The sequence below is a fragment of the Erinaceus europaeus genome, chromosome 3 (genome assembly GCF_950295315.1).
Source record: "Erinaceus europaeus chromosome 3, mEriEur2.1, whole genome shotgun sequence".
In the NCBI taxonomy this organism is placed as follows: domain Eukaryota; kingdom Metazoa; phylum Chordata; class Mammalia; order Eulipotyphla; family Erinaceidae; genus Erinaceus; species Erinaceus europaeus.
The window spans coordinates 62,619,879-62,634,435 of NC_080164.1; positions in this window are offsets into that span (position 1 = coordinate 62,619,879).

Genomic DNA, 14,557 nt, shown 5'->3' on the forward strand with positions numbered 1-14,557 from the left:
CTATTTCTTAATAGTAGCTGCACTAAAAAACTAGGAAAGTAAATAAGCACCTGAATATTTGGTTAACATCAATAGTCACTGTCACAGATTATGTTTTACATGTTACTGTTAAGCCAATCTTTTAAATTATCCTTTTCTGCCCAATCATTGCCTTAACCAACCCTAAAATAGCTTCCTATTAACAAAAGCTTTTCTGCTTCAATGTAATCTCACATTGCTGAACTTTGATCTCAGTACTCTTCTGCTTGGTAGGCCCAGCCTAGTATTTTTGTTTTATTATAGGTCAGATATTAGGCAACTTTATTTAACTCTACCCACCTGCATTCCCTATTTGCTTAAAGTGAAACCTAGAAGAGGACTTAATTCTGAAAGACTGGACTTTATCGCATCCCATTTGGCTTGCATCTTAATGGGTCAAGGTACATTTTTCTTGAGAGCTAAAGTCGGATTCAAGACACTATCGCCAAACAGATTCTTCTGTGATCTACAAGTATCCCTATTGATCCAGGTTTCTTAGAGCAAATGAATGGCAGGGAAAACTTTTCAAATACAACTTTTGAAACAACTTGAAGGAAAATACTTCAAACTTCAGAATTGACTGATATAGAGAATATCTGGTATTATATAGTAACAAGTAGAAAATAAAAAAGATAATTTACAAACTTTTGGCTGGTGGTTGTCAAGAGTTCTGAATCTAATTTGCCTTCTTGTCAAAAAAGAGGGTCAGGTTTTTCCCCCAGATATTCTGCCATTGTCAAAAAGATACTAGGACATTCAAATGGACTTTTGAGTGCAATGGTCATAGAAAACAGTGGTGACATAAATTCAGTAGTTCCGCCTTTTAAAATTTAGTGTTCTAGGGGGCTAGGTGGTTGTACACCTGGCCAGGTACACACACTACCATGCTCCAGGACCTGGGTTCGAGTCCTGTTCCCTATCTGTAGAGGGAAGGCTTTATGAGCAATGAAACAGGTCTGCAGATGTCTATCTTACCCTCCCCTCTCAATTTATCTGCCCTATCAAAGAAAGAAAGCAAAAATGGCCATCAAGAGCAGTGGATTAATGGTGCAGGCACCAAGCCTCAGTGATAACTATGGTGGCAATAAATAAATAAAAACTAGGGTCCTACAGAACACTCTTAGATACTATAGTTTTTTTTTTTCCCATAACCCCTCATAACTGCACTTTTATGGGAATTGAACATTGGATTTAGGAGCCTAGTGCATGAAAGTCTTTTTCCATAACCATTATGCTGTCTCCCTTAGCTAGTTTTTTTTTTTTTTCTGCTAAAAAATCCCAAGGAAATGCACAATCAATACCTCTCAGAGTAGTGGAGGCCTTAAATTTTGGAAGATTCAGATTCACCTAAAGACCATTTGTACCACTGAACCTTGAAGTCAAAAACTGGAAGTACAAAAAAAAAAAAAAAGCAACTACATCAGCCTTAAGATATAAGTCAAATAAGTCCTGGCTATAGTTGGGTCAAACCTAAAAAACAAAATTGTCCTTACTAGAGCACAGCTAGCTTTGGCTTATGGTGGTGCTAGGGATGAACTTATGAACTTAGGACCATTGGTGCCTTTATAATTTTCTTGTCCTTGCAGGGGTTTCTTTGCTATGTACTGATTTTCAGAAAGAAATTAAATCTACAGTTAAAAATAATAATAATAATGAGTCCGGCGGTAGCGCAGCGGGTTAAGCACACGTGGTGCAAAGCGCAAGGACTGGCAGAAAGATCCCGGTTCGAGCCCCCGGCTCCCCACCTGCAGGGGAGTCGCTTCATAGGCGGTGAAGTTGGTCTGCAGGTGTCTGTCTTTCTCTCCCCCTCTCTGTCTTCCCCTCCTCTCTCCATTTCTCTCTGTCCTATCCAACGACGACATCAATAACAACAACAATAAAACAACAACAAGGGCAACAAAAGGGAAAATAAAATTTAAAATAATAATAATAATAATGTGTCTTTTGGGACCTTGAAGTGATTGTGGTTAGTGAGGTAAGGTGAAAGACAACTGCCAGATGGTTTTGTTCCTGCAGAATATAGAGAGTTGAGATACATGAACTTAAAAAAAAAAATAGCCAAACTGCAAACTGTCTCTGAAACTTTGTAATAGCTATAATGGTTATCAGTAGGGGTAGAGACAGAACTTTGGTGGTAGATGTGGTGTAGAACTATACCCTATAAGCATATAATGTAAACCACTAATAAATTAAAAAATAGATAGAGACTGGAAAAGATACCACAGTATGAAAACTTGACCAGTGTGGTAGGGGCTGGGCTGGGACCTGGGATGCATGACAAAACAGGTGCACTACCGAGATGAGTTATGTTGCTGGCCCTGGTTCCTTTTTAACAAATCACCCAAGTCCCCTGATGGTGCCTACTAATGGGCTCTCTGGAAAGTCCCGGACTTCAGTCATTGTGCCTCAGGTCCTCTGGGGATGTATATTTTCTGAGATTAATTTGCATGAGTGCTCTAGTCTATGCCTGCCCTCTGCAGGGCATAAGGAGCAGAACCAAGGTATGGGTGTGGTGTAAGGACAGCCCTAGGAAGAGTCAAAAAAGTGGAGTGGGGAGTAAAGATTAATGCAAAATGTTTCAACATGACTGTGGAATGGAAATAAGTGTGTAGAAACTGTCATTCCTAGTTGGACTTTGAACCCAATCCTGGAGATGCTGGCCCAGCTCAGGGTGACAACGTGAAGTGAAATCATGTGTGGTTCCCTCTCCTCAGTGTGTTAGATGTGTCTTGAGGTGAGCAAAGAGCTTGCTAAGCAGTGCATAGCTACTGAATGGGAGGACACATTTTCCCTCCTAACCTTTCTGCCGAGGAAATTAAAAAAATATATTAATATAAGAGAGAGAGATTGGGAGATTGACTGATTCACACAAAAAAGAAGCCAGCATCTCTCTGGTACATGCAGGTACTGGAGAATTTAACCAGGAACCTCAATCATACAAATTTTACACTCTACCAGTATATATATATATGGCATAATGGTTTACAGTACAGTACCGTCATGACACATAGGCATAACTTCTCATCTCCCCATTATAAGTGTCTGGGAGACAACCCCCAACCATAAGACCAAGACATCAATGTCTCTTTATTCCCCCCTCCTTGGTTCCCACCTTCCCCAGAGTTCTTTGTTTTGGTGCAATACACTACACCCAGTGCACCTTATGTTTCACCTTAAGTTTTTCCTTAGTGTCCTTTTTTCTTAAGTTCTACCTATGTGTGAGATCATTCAGTATTGGTCCTCTTTCTGGCTTACCTCACTCAACATGATAAACTTCAAGTTCTGGCCAAAATATTGCAAAGGAGATGTGCACATCATTTTTAATAGCTCTATAATATTCCGCTGTACCACAACAGAATGTACGTACCACAACTTCCTTAAACACTCATTTATTGATAGGCATCTGGACTGCTTCCATATTAATGCTATTAAAAACTGCTGCTATGAACACAGATTGGTGTTGATAGATTGTCAGATTGTAGGTCAAGCATTCTTTTTTTTAATTTTTAAATAATTTATTTCTTTATTGGGGAATTAATGTTTTACATTCAACAGTAAATACAATAGTTTGTACATGCATAACATTCCCCAGATTCCCATTTAACAATACAACCCCCACTATATGATTCATCATCTTTCATGGACCTGTATTCTCCCCATCCACCCACCCACCCCAGAGTCTTTTACTTTGGTGTAATACTCCAATTCCATTTCAGGTTCGACTTGTGTTTTCTTTTCTAATCTTGTTTTTCAACTTCGGCCTGAGAGTGAGATCATCCCATATTCATCCTTCAGTTTCTGACTTATTTCACTCAACATGATTTTTTCAAGGTCCATCCAAGATCGGCTGAAAATGGTGAAGTCACCATTTTTTTACAGCTGAGTAGTATTCCATTGTGTATATATACCACAACTTGCTCAGCCACTCATCTGTTGTTGGACACCTGGGTTGCTTCCAGGTTTTAGCTATTACAAATTGTGCTGCCAAGAACATATGTGTACACAGATCTTTTTGGATCGATGTGTTGGGTTCCTTAGGATATATCCCCAGGAGGGGAATTGCAGGGTCATAGGGTAGGTCCATTTCTAGCCTTCTGAGAGTTCTCCAGACTGTTCTCCACAGAGGTTGGACCAATTGACATTCCCACCAGCAGTGCAGGAGGGTTCCTTTGACCCCACACCCTCTCCAGCATTTGCTGCTGTTACCTTTTCTGATGTATGACATTCTCACAGGAGTGAAGTGATATCTCATTGTTGTCTTGATTTGCATTTCTCTGACAATAAGAGACTTGGAGCATTTTTTCATGTGTTTCTCGGCCTTTTGGATCTCTTCTGTGGTGAATATTCTGTCCAAGTCCTCCCCCCATTTTTGGATGGGGTTATTTGTTGTCTTGTTGTTGAGTCTGGCAAGCTCTTTATATATGTTGGTTATTAAACTCTTATCTGATGTATGGCATGTAAAGATCTTCTCCCATTCTGTGAGGGGTCTCTTGGTTTCTATAGTGGTTTCTTTTGCTGTGAAGAAGCTTTTTAATTTGATGTAGTCCCATAGGTTTATACTTGCATTAGTCTTCCTTGTAATTGGATTCGTTTCATTGAAAATGTCTTTAAAATTTATGCGGAAAAAAGTTCTTCCAATATTTTCCTCTAAGTATTTGATAGTTTCTGGTCTAACATCCAAGTCCTTGATCCACCTGGAATTTACTTTTGTATTTGGTGAAATACAGTGATTCAGTTTCATTCTTCTGCATGTTTCAACCCATTGTTTCCAACACCATTTGTTGAAGAGACTCTGCTTTCCCCATGTAATAGTCTGGGCCCCTTTGTCAAAGATTAGATGTCCATACGTGTGGGGCCTCATTTCTGGGCTCTCAATTCTATTCCACTGGTCAGTGTGTCTGTTCATGTTCCAGTACCAAGCAGTTTTGATGACAATGACCCTATAATACAGTTTGAGATCTGGGAGTGTGATGCCTCCAGTTCTGTTCTTTTTTCTCAAGATTGTTTTGGCAATTCTAGGTCTTTTCTGGTTCCAGATAAACATTTGTAGCATTTTTTCTATTCTCCTAAAAAATGTGCTTGGGATATTGATGGGGATAGCATTAAATTTGTAGATGGCTCTGGGTAATATATTCATTTTGATGATGTTAATTCTTCCAACCCATGAACATGGAATATCTTTCCACTTCTTTGTGTCTTTTTCAATTTCTTTGAGTAGTGACTCATAATTTTCAGTATACAAGTCTTTCACTTCTTTGGTTAGGTTTACTCCTAGATATTTTATTGTTTTTGTTGCTATAGAAAAAGGAACTGATTTCTGGATTTCAATTTCTTCTAACTTAGTGTTTGCATAGAGGAATGCCACTGACTTTTGAATGTTAATTTTATAGCCTGACACATTACTGTATTGCCTGATGATTTCCAAAAGCTTCTTGCTGGATTCCTTAGGTTTTTCCATTTATAGTATCATGTCATCTGCAAATAAGGAGAGTTTGACTTCTTCTCTTCCAATCTGTATGCCTTTAATTCCTTGCTCCTGCCTGATTGCTATGGCCAGAACTTCCAACACTATGTTGAATAGTAATGGTGATAGTGGGCAGCCCTGTCTAGTACCTGATCTGAGGGGAAATGCTTCCAGTTTTTCACCATTGAGTATGATGTTGGCTGTAGGTTTGCTATAGATAGACTCCACTATCTTCAGGAATTTTCCATCTATTCCCATTTTTTCTAGTGTTTTGATCATAAAGGGATGTTGTATTTTGTCAAAGGCTTTCTCTGCATCTATTGATATGACCATGTGGTTTTTGGTCTTGCTTTTGTTGATGTGGTGGATCACATTGATTGATTTACGTATATTAAACCAACCTTGTATGCCTGGGATAAACCCCACTTGGTCATGATGAACAATCTTTTTGATATACTGCTGTATCCAGTTGGCTAGAATTTTGTTCAATATTTTCGCATCTATGTTCATCAGAGATATTGGTCTGTAGTTTTCTTTTTTGGTTGTGTCCCTGTCTTCTTTTGGTATCAGGGTGATGTTGGCTTCATAGAAGCTGGCAGGGAGTATTCCAGTGTCTTCAATCTTCTGGAAGACTTTTAAAAGTAGAGGTATTAGTTCTTCTTTGAAAGTTTTGTAGAATTCATTTGTAAAACCATCTGGTCCAGGACTTTTATTTTTGGGGAGACTTTTGATAACTGTTTCAATTTCATTAGCTGTGATGGGCCTGTTCATGTTATCCACTTCCTCTTTACTTAGTTTTGGAAGTTGGTAGGTATCTAGGAAATCATTCATTTCTTCCAGGTTCTCTAGCTTGGTGGCATATAGAAGCCTCGCATGATATGTTGAATTTCTGCAGTGTCTGTTGAGATTTCTCCTCTCTCATTTACTATCCGATTTATTTGGGTCTTCTCCCTTTTTTGTTTTGTGAGTCTGGCTAAAGGTTTGTCGATTTTGTTTACTCTTTCGAAGAACCAACATTTACTTTCATTGATCTTTTGTATGATTTTCCTATTCTCAATGTTATTTATCTGCCCTAACTTTAGTAATTTCTGTCCTTCTGGTTGCTTTAGGGTTCCTTTGTTGTTCTTCTTCTAGGTCTTTAAGATGTGCAATCAGGCTGTTTATTTGTGCCTTTTCTTGTTTCCTAATGTGTGCTTGTATAGCTATGAACTTCCCTCTTAGGACTGCTTTAGCTGTGTCCCAAATATTTTGATAGCTTGTGTCTTCATTTTCATTGAACTCTCAAAACATTTTGATTTCTTCCTTGATTTCCTCTTTGACCCAGAAGTTGTTAAGAAGTGTACTGTTGAACTTCCACATTTTGGCACTGTTACTAATCTTTTGTTGATTGTTAAGTGTTAGTTTAATTCCACTGTGGTCTGAGAAGATGCTTGGGATGATTTCAGTGCTCTTGAATTGGCTGATGCTGTCTTTGTGTCCTAACATATGGTCTATCCTTGAGAATGATCCATGTGGATTTGAGTAAAATGTGTATTCCAGTTTCTTGGGATGAATGACTCTGAAAATGTCCAATAGTTCTAGTTTATCTATCTCTTCATTTAGCTCCCTTATGTCTTTACTGATTTTCTTCCTGGATGATCTGTCAAGTTGAGATAGTGGGGTGTTGAAGTCCCCTACTATGATTGTGTTACTGTTAATATATTGCTGTAGCTCTTTCAGTAGAAGTTTGATGTATTTAGATGGCTTCTCATTGGGTGCATAGATATTAATAATTGTTAAGTCCTCTTGATTGACTGATCCTCTGAGCATTAAGTAGTGTCCATTCCTATCTTTTTTAATCTTATCTATTTTAAAGTCTATCATGTCAGATATGAGAATAGCTGTTCCTGCCCTTTTTTGTGGGCCATTGGCTTGTATGATAGTTTTCCATCCTTTCACTTTAAGTCTGTGTTTGTCTTATTGAGTTAGGTGAGTTTCCTGTAGACAACATATTGTTGGGTTGTGTTTTCTGATCCATCTTCCTGTTGGTATGCATGAGACCCCTTCTGTTTCATTTGGTTTAAATCCCCCCTGCTTAACACTATTCTATTTACATAACCACTTCATTCTATTTACATAACCATTGTTAACAAGTTCCACCCTCCCTCCAGGGCATTTGTGGTTCAGTGATAGGATTCTCGCCTGCTCTGTCCCCTCTTTGTCACACTCTGATTTTCACCAGTCATTTTTCTCTCCACCCTCTCTATGTCACATCCTGTTTCCACCCTACTTGGCAAGTATATATAAAGACAGCATTGTGAGTTGTACTGTACTGTACTTTGAGTTTAACTTAGCTCGTCTTAGATTGTGCTGCGTCCTGCATGAATAAAGAGATACTCCCTACAGTTCAACCATGAGTCCCTGGTCATCTGTTACCTGCCCGTGAAGCCAGCCCGGCGAAAACAACATAACCCGTCGAAAACAACATATGGCGCCCAACGTGGGGCCAGACCTGCGCAACTCCCAGATAAGTGAAGACTTTGCCTACCTATGCACTATGGTCTTCTCTTCTACTTATGAAGAGGTTTGCCAAAGCCTCTACTGTTTCATCATGAGACAGTTACTCTGTCTCTGGAACATTTTGCTCTGGGCCAAACTTTGTTTCCCTGACCGGGAACTTTGGTTTCTTATGACTGGGATCATAGAGCTTGGGAGATGCACTGAGATTTCTCCTTGGACTTTCTGGATTCCCTCTCCCATGTTTCCTGAGGAAAAGGACTACATTTTGCTCTGGGCCACAATTTGGTTCTTTATGACCGTGATTGTAGACCTTGGGATATGCATGGGGATTTCCACCGGGACTTTCTGGACTTCTTCTCGAATGTTTCCCATGGAGAAGGACTACTCTAATTTGAAGAACATTCTCAAGTACCCTGGCAGTTCCCAAGTATGGAGACACGTGGTTAGTTCTACTCTCCTGATTGGATTCTTTCTTCAATGGGAAGACACTTTTAAAAATGGGTGCCTGAAGCAATCCTGCAGGAACAGTCAGAAGCACGCCAAATTGAATTTCAAGGAGCTTTTTGGACTAGGACGCTCTCCGGGGACTCATAATACTACATGGTGAGATCTGTTTCATAAGAGAGTGATTTGAATGACTGAATTTTTGTATGACATTGACTTAAAAAAAAATGCTGGACGCAGCCATGATTTCTAGAGACATTCAGAAACAATCAAAAAAATTGTTTTTTCCTCCCTTGATTTCTTTTTTTACGTCTTGGCATAAATCTGAAACATTTAATCCTGAAACGGTATGAGTTATGGGTGGGGCAGATAGTGCAATGATTATGTTAATTATTCTCATGCCTGAGGCTTTTAACCATGGTTATTCTGTTTACCTTTCCACATTTTATTGAGTTTAAACTGTTTAAACAACCTTAAAATCATACTAGAAAGGACTTCCAATCATAATGGAGTTATCAATTATAGTAAACTTCTAATCTGCTATAAGTTTTGTTTGACAAGTAAGTGAATTTCAGCTGTCAAAGTCTTCACATGAAAAAGCATCTACTCAAATGGAATTTCCTGGAAATCCACTTGGATCCTGTTCTCTGACATCGCCCCCGGAAACCAATGATGTGACCTGGCACGACCTGAAGAAACAGATTCACAGACTCCAAAGCTCACTCTCTACAGAAAAGCAGAATTCTGGTGGCCGACATTCCCCATCGAGACAGACATGCAGCGTTTCATCCTCTGGCATTTTCTTCTGTGGTCAGCTACTTTGGACTAACACCTTCATCGGACTTACTGGTACACGCTGCTGTGTTTCTCAAAGACTAACTTCAGCCAATTGCCTTGAGACTTTATAGACCATGTCCCCTCACCTGCAGGCTCTGTTCCAGAGGCAGAAAACTCCCCCTCCTTATTAGGTTATGCCCACAGAGGCATGAAGTGCCCCAAGAAGCAAGAGATGCCCACAGAGGCAGGAAATGCCCTTTGAGGCAAGAGATGCCCCCAGAGGCATGAAGCATTCCCAGAGGCAAGAAATGCCCTTTCGCCTGCTAGGCCTTGCCCTTTGAGGCAAGAAAAGCTCCACTTGGCATCACACTGGTTATTGCTGCTTACCTATTTTGTTTTCCATGTCTTATGCCAGTTCTTTTGAAAACGCCTGTACGATATACGTTTCTGTTCACCCCACAAAGGCCATTAGTTAAAAAGAAAGGGGGAATTGTTGGTATGCATGAGACCCCTTCTGTTTCATTTGGTTTAAATCTCCCCTGCTTAACACTATTCTATTTACATAACCACTTCGTTCTATTTACATAACCACTGTTAACAAGTTCCACCCTCCCTCCAGGGCATTTGTGGTTCAGTGATAGGATTCTCGCCTGCTCTGCCCCCTCTTTGTCACACTCTGATTTTTACCAGTCACTTTTCTCTCCACCCTCTCTATGTCACATCCTGTTTCAACCCTACTTGGCAAGTATATATAAAGACAGCATTGTGAGTTGTACTATACTGTACTTTGAGTTTAACTTAGCTCATCTTAGATTGTGCTGCGTCCTGCATGAATAAAGAGATACTGCCTACAGCTCAACCATGAGTCCCTGGTCATCTGTTACCTGCCCGTGAAGCCAGCCCGGCGAAAACAACATAACCCGTCGAAAACAACATCTTCCTACTCTGTGTCTTTTAATAGGTGAATTCAGGCCATTGACATTTATTGATAAAAGATTGAAGATATTTTAACGCCATTCTTGTAGAGTTTTAGAGTGTTTTGATAGATGTCCTATTTGTGGTGGTCTGGTTGTTTATAGGAGACCTTTCAGAACTTCTTTCAGGGCAGGCTTGGTGATGGTTGCTTCCTTCAACTGTTGCTTGTCTGAGAAGCTTTTGATGCTTCCATCTAGTCTGAATGACAGTCTAGCAGGATATAGTATTCTTGGCTGAAAGCCTTTCTCATTGAGCACTCGATAGATATCTTGCCATTCTCTTCTGGCCTGTAGTGTTTGTATGGAGAAGTCTGCTGCTAATATTATGGGTTTTCCTTTGTAGGTGACTCTTTGTTTTTCTCTTGCAGCCTTGAGGATCCTTTCTTTATCCTTATTCCTTTCCATTCTAAGTATGACATGTCTTGGTGTCTTTAGGTCTGGGTTAATTCTGTTTGGGACCCTCTGGGCTTCTTGAATCGTTATGTCTTTGGTGTTGTCTAGACTAGAGAAATTTTCAGCTATTATGGCCTGGAGAATGCTTTCTTCCTCTCCTTCTCTTTCTTCCTCTGGTAAGCCAATAATGCGTATATTGTTTCTTTTGAAGTCATCCCTTAGGACTCTGTTGTTGTTTTCAGCATCTCTTAATCTCTTTTTGAGATCTCTTACTTCTTTTTTAGTTGTCTCTAATTCATCCTCAATCTTGCTAATTCTGTCTTCAGCCTCATAGATTCTATTCTCTCTGCCCTCTACTACTTTCTGGAGTTCATCTATTTTGTTGCCCTGCTCTGATACTGTTTTAGCTTGTTCAGCTAGTTGCCTTCTTAGCTCAGCGATTTCAGCTTTCAGCTCTCTTTAATTAAAGGTTTTACCGTGGTGGAAGTTAACAGTTTTTTCAATCCCTGCGTTGGAGCTCAGTGGTGTAAAAGCCTCTTTGTTTTTCTTCCCTGTAGGCTATGGGAGCCTGAGGGCTTTTAAACTATCTATAGGCTTCTTAGCTTAATCACTGACTCCTGACCAAGAGATAAAGCAGGGTGTGGCAGAGATAATCCAGTGGTTATGCAAAGAGACTTTCACAGCCCCTCAGCTATGCCACCGAGGTCTTCTCCTGAGTTTCCCGGTTAGATCTCTGTCCCCTGGTGTCCCTCCCTGTTGCTGCTCCAGATTCTGAGGGTAGTAGCAATGGAGACTCAGAGTTGCACTTGGTGAGTCTCTGGGGAGTCCTTTCCTCCCTTCAGCTGTCCCCTTGTTGGTGGAGCAGACTGGAGGTGGTGTCTCCACTGATAAACTGTTGAACTGTTAGCAGTCACTTAATCTCTCCTTAGGCCCCTCTCTCCTCTCTGTCACCAGCCACGCGTGTTTGTACTCATGGGTGATTTACTGGGTTCCTGTGGTCATTCTAGTCCTGTCTTGTTTTGGTCCGGGTGGTCTCCTTTGGTATTCCTAGTTGATCTGGGAGAGGAGAGGAGAGGAGAGGAGAGGAGAGGAGAGGAGAGAAAGCGATCTGCTGCTCGTAGCTCCGCCTCCGGAAGTCCCCAGGTCAAGCATTCTGATGAATCTCTAGAATGTTTTCTTTTTCTTCTTTATTTATTGGATAGAGACTACCAGAAATTGAGAGGGGGAGGGACAGTTAGGGAGAGAGACATCTGAAGCCCTGCTTTACCACTCGCAAAGTGTTCACCCTGCAGGTGGGGATCGGGGTTTGAACCACATATGAACATATGTGTACACAGATCTTTTTGGATGGGTGTGTTGGGTTCCTTAGGACATATCCCCAGGAGAGAAATTGCAGGATCATAGGATAGGTCCATTTCTAGCCTTCTGAGAATTCTCCAGACTGTTTTCCAGAGGCTGAGCCAATTTATATTCCCACCATTAGTGCAGGAGGGTTCCTTTAACCCTACAAACTCTCCAGCATTTGTTGCTGCTACCTTTTCTGATGTATGACATTCTCATAGGAGTGAAGTGGTATCTCATTTTTATCTTTATTTGCATTTCTATGACAATGACTTGGAGCATTTTTTCATGGGTTTCTCGGCCTTCTGGATCTCTTCTGTGGTGAATATTCTGTCCATATCCTCTCCCCATTTTTGGATGGGGATATTTGTTTTCTTGTTGTTGAGTTTGGCAAGCTCTTTATATATTTTGGTTATTAAACTTTTGTCTGATGTATGGCATGTAAAGATCTTCTCCCATTCTGTGAGGGGGTCTCTTGGTTTGGGTAGTGGTTTCTTTTGCTGTGAAGAAGCTTTTTAATTTGATGTAGTCCCATAGGTTTATACTTGCCTTATTAGTCTTCTTAGTAATTGGATTCATTTCCTTGAAGATGTCTTTAAAATTTATGCAGAAAAGAGTTCTGCTCATATTTTCCTCTAAGTACCCGATAGTGTTTGGTCTAACATTCAAGTCCTTGATCCACTTGGAATTTACTTTTCTATTTGGTGAAATATAGTGATTCAGTTTCATTCTTCTGCATTTTCAACCCATTTTTTCCAACACCATTTGTTGAAGAGACTCTGCTTTCCCCATTTAATAGTCTGGGCACCTTTGTCAAAGATTAGATGTCCATAGCTGTGGGGGTTTACTTCTAGCTCTCAATTCTATTCCATTGGTCAGTGTGTCTATTCATGTTCCAGTACCAAGCAGTTTTGATGACAATGGCCCTATCATACAATTTGAGATCTAGGAGTGTGATGCCTCCAGTTCTGTTCTTTCTTCTCAAGATTGTTTTGACAATTCTAGGTCTTTTCTGGTTCCAGATAAACATTTGTAGCATTATTCTATTCTCCTAAAAAATTGTGGTTGCGATCTTGATGGGGATAGCATTAAATCTGTATATGGTTCTGAGTAGTATATTAATTTTGATGATGTTAATTCTTCCAACCCATGAACATGGAATATCTTTCTACTTCTTTGTGTCTTTTTCAATTTCCTTGAGTAATGACTCATAATTTTCAATATACAAGTCTTTCACTTCTTTGGTTAGGTTTATTCCTAGATATTTTATTGTTTTTGTTGCTAAAGTAAAAGGAATTGATTTCTGGATTTCAATTTCTTCTAACTTAGTGTTTGCATAGAGGAATGCCACTGACTTTTGAATGGTAATTTTGTAGCCTGACACCTTACTGTATTGCCTGATGATTTCCAAAAGCTTCTTGCTGGATTCCTTAGGTTTTTCTATATATACTATCATGTCATCTGCCAATAGGAAGAGTTTGACTTCTTTTCTTCCAATCTGTATCCCTTTAATTCCTTGCTCCTGCCTGATTGCTATGGCAAGAACTTCCAACACTATATTGAATAATAATGGTGAAAGTGGGCAGCCCTGTCTAGTACCTGATCTGAGAGGAAATGCTACTAGTTTTTCACCACTAAGTATGATGTTGGCTTTAGGTTTGCTATAGATAGACTCCACTATCTTCAGGAATTTTCCATCTATTCCCATTTTTTCTAGTGTTTTGATCATAAAGGGATGCTGTATTTTATCAAAGGCTTTTGCTGCATCTATTGATATGACCATGTGGTTTTTGGTCTTGCTTTTATTGATGTGGTGGATCACGCTGATTGATTTAAATATATTAAACCAACCTTGCATACCTGGGATAAACCCCACTTGGTCATGATGAACAATCTTTTCAATATACTGCTGTCTCCGGTTGGCTAGAATTTTGTTCAATATTTTAGCATCTGTGTTCATCAGAGATATTGGTCTGTAGTTTCTTTTTTGGTTGTATTCCTGTCTGCTTTTGGTATCAGAGTGATGTTGGCTTCATCGAAGCTGGCAGGGAGTATTCTGGAAGACTTTTAAAAGTAGAGGTATTAGTTCTTCTTTGAAGGTTTTGTAGAATTCATTTGTAAAACCATCTGGTCCAGGACTTTTATTCTTGGGAAGGCTTTTGATAACTGTTTCAATTTCATTAGCTGTGATGGGCTTGTTCATTATTATCTAATTCCTCTTTATTTAATTTTGGAAGTTCATAGGTATCTAGGAAATCATCCATTTCTTCCAGGTTCTCTAGCTTGGTGGCATATTGTTTCATAGAAGCCTCACATGATATGTTGAATTTCTGTGGTGTCTGTTGTGATAGCTCCTCTTTCATTTATGATCCAATTTATTTGGGTCTTCTCCCTTTTGTTTTGTGAGTCTGGCTAAAGATTTCTCAATTTTGTTTACTCTTTTGAAGAACCAACATTTACTTTTGTTGATCTTTTGTATGGTTTTCTTATTTTCAATGTTATTTATTTCTGCCCTGACTTTAGTTATTTCTGTCCTTCTGGTAGCTTTAGGGTTCTTTCTTCTTCTTCTCCTAGGTCTTTAAGGTGTGCAATCAGGTTGTTTATTTGTGCTTTTTCTTGTTTCCTAATGTGTGCTTGTATGGGTATG